Genomic DNA, 2,570 nt, shown 5'->3' on the forward strand with positions numbered 1-2,570 from the left:
CAGAAGTTTTCAAACGAGGGTGGGTGGGGGTGGGGACACAACAGTTTCAGAATAGGTAAGTAAGTAGCACATAATTCATTCATTAATTCATCTTTTATTTCAGAATTACAATCCATAGAACAACAACAACAGAACAAGGCGATCAAGAGCACAAGAAAAAGTAGATAAACACAATTGCTGTATCTACTACACAAAAGCAACATTGATTTGCATTGAAATTTTTTTAAATTTTGCGGCAAAGGGGTGGGGGGAGGAGGTGGCACGTGCCCCTGCCTCCACCTCCACCACTGGATCCGCCCCTGCTAGCGTTCTTCAGAACCTCAACTTACCGACAAACAACATATGGAAGTACACAAATGACAGGCCAAAATGGTGCAAGCGCCGTAAGTAAATAAATACTATAATTATATAAATAGTATTCCCAATTATGGCTTCTACCATACAATAACCTATTTAAGTTACGGTATATTTTACAAAGCATGAAAAACCTTACCAATATCATAGTATATTTGTTTAGTTTAAATTTTAGTTAGAGTGACAGGTATTCATTCATTCATTTATTTATATAAAAAACAAAAATGGCTTGGCTGTGTATATGTCAAACATTCTAATGGTGAATGACAGCCGAGTGTCTTTAACATGATGACGGCTATTGGAACAATAACAACAACAAAACATTCACTAATATAAAAAAAATAACTTCCCTCGAGCCGGATTTGAACCAGCGACCTAAGGATTTCAATGATTGAACTCTACAGTCCTCCGCTCTACCAACTGAGCTATCGAGGGATCCTACTCCAAGCACGCACTTAAAGTCCGATTAACCGAATATCACAGACTCTCATTCAAACCACTAGGGACACTGACACTAAAAAACACATCTTTGTGGGTGGGTTTAGGTGAGGTCGTTGGGTGAGTGTGAGTCGTTATGTGTGTGGGGGTGTGTGTGTTGAGAGTGAGATAAAGCAGGAGTTGGGTTAATCACGTCATTTTAAGCACATGATGCAGTACACGATGCAAATCCCTTGCTTAATGCGGTCATCCCATATGGTCTAGTGGCTAGGATTCGGCGCTCTCACCGCCGCGGCCCGGGTTCGATTCCCGGTGTGGGAAGTACATCATTTTTTTTCAAAGTATTCAACGTTGTGTTTGTATACGGAAGACTTCTTTATTTCATGCAATATCAAACTAAACTTTAGTACATTTATATAATTTAGGTTACCGTTTTGTATCTTTTGGTTTTTGAATCTCTGTTACAAATGTTCCCCTTACTAAGGTATTATTATAATTCTTGATAGGGTTTACAATAAGAAATTCATACCTATTAATCTTAAGAAAAATACGTTAAGGAAACTAGTTAGGGATTGCTGTACTAAAACTGTATTTACGTGTAATGATGAATTCTATAAACAAACTGACGGCGTCTCAATGGGCTCACTCCTTGGACCAGTTTTAGCCAATATTTTAATGACTGAACTAAAAGAGTTTATTGTTCCTAAATGTATAGAATCCGGTATTATTAAGTTTTATACTCATTTTGTTGACGACACACTAGTGCTAGCTACACCCAATGATTTTCATCGCATCCTACGTCACTTTAACACTTTTCATAAACAGATTAATTTTACCTTTGAATCATATGAAAACAGTGATTTAGTACATTTTCTGGATTTACAATTTGACAACAACATATGAAGCATGAGTATATATTGAAAAAAATACACAAACAAGTCAATACATCCATTATGATAGCTTTGCACCATGGAACCATAAGATTTCTTGGATTCGTAGTTTAGTTTCAAGAGCCCACAAACTGTGTACTCCCGATAAACTTCAAATGAACTTTGTAACATTAGAAAATTTATGCCATGGAATGGGTACCCTATAAAAGTTGTTAACCATGTACTCAATAAATTAAATGAACCTAAATGTATACATAGGCCTACTGATGATAGCTTGATTAAGATCTGGGTTAGATTGCCTTATCTAGGAAATGCAGGCGAATCCATTTTACGTAGATGCTTAAACAAAGTAAAGAAACACTTAGTTAAAAGAGGTAAAATTCATAACTTTATGGCAGTACAAAATGATCTGATAGTATTATAAATTATCATAATATACACCGTGAGGCATTCCAATATGTTTTAGGTTTACAAGGTATACTTAAAAAATGATAATGCAGCCTGTAATGTAGGTAATAAATTAGGTTTAATATTTTCTAATACTAACATTATTGACAGTTCGCAAAATTGGTCTACTATAGTATTGTTTAAAGAAGCGTTTGCTATACGTAGGCTACACCCATCGCTTAACAATGGACTGAAAGCTTCAAATGAGCTTTCTTTGTTTTTGCTGGTTTTTGTAGGTAACTTTGATCAGTAGAGTAAGGATGCTTTGATCTTTATATTATTCATAGCTTTGTCACCTACTAGGGGTAATTTTTTGATTGGTCAAACACTTTTGGTACTTGTATAAGCTTGCAAATATGGATAATATTTTATTCCTGATGATGATATAATTAATGTCGAAATATTGATTCCCGACACGATGACGTTCTCTTATACACATCT

The 2,570-nt window shown here is 35.4% G+C and overlaps 2 non-coding genes across 2 annotated transcripts; one reads left to right on the forward strand and one right to left on the reverse strand.

Moving 5' to 3' along the window:
* Window positions 1–701: 701 nt before the first annotated feature.
* Window positions 702–789, reverse strand: Trnay-gua. The gene is given in 2 exon segments: window positions 702–737; window positions 753–789. It is a non-coding gene; the product is annotated as a tRNA-Tyr (tRNA).
* Window positions 790–1,041: 252 nt separating this feature from the next.
* Trnae-cuc lies at window positions 1,042–1,113 on the forward strand. The gene has a single exon. It is a non-coding gene; the product is annotated as a tRNA-Glu (tRNA).
* The last annotated feature ends 1,457 nt before the right edge of the window (window positions 1,114–2,570 follow it).

This window comes from Anneissia japonica, unplaced genomic scaffold, assembly GCF_011630105.1.
Source record: "Anneissia japonica isolate Jap-2015-1 unplaced genomic scaffold, ASM1163010v1 scaffold189936_len6644_cov178, whole genome shotgun sequence".
In the NCBI taxonomy this organism is placed as follows: Eukaryota; Metazoa; Echinodermata; class Crinoidea; order Comatulida; family Comatulidae; genus Anneissia; species Anneissia japonica.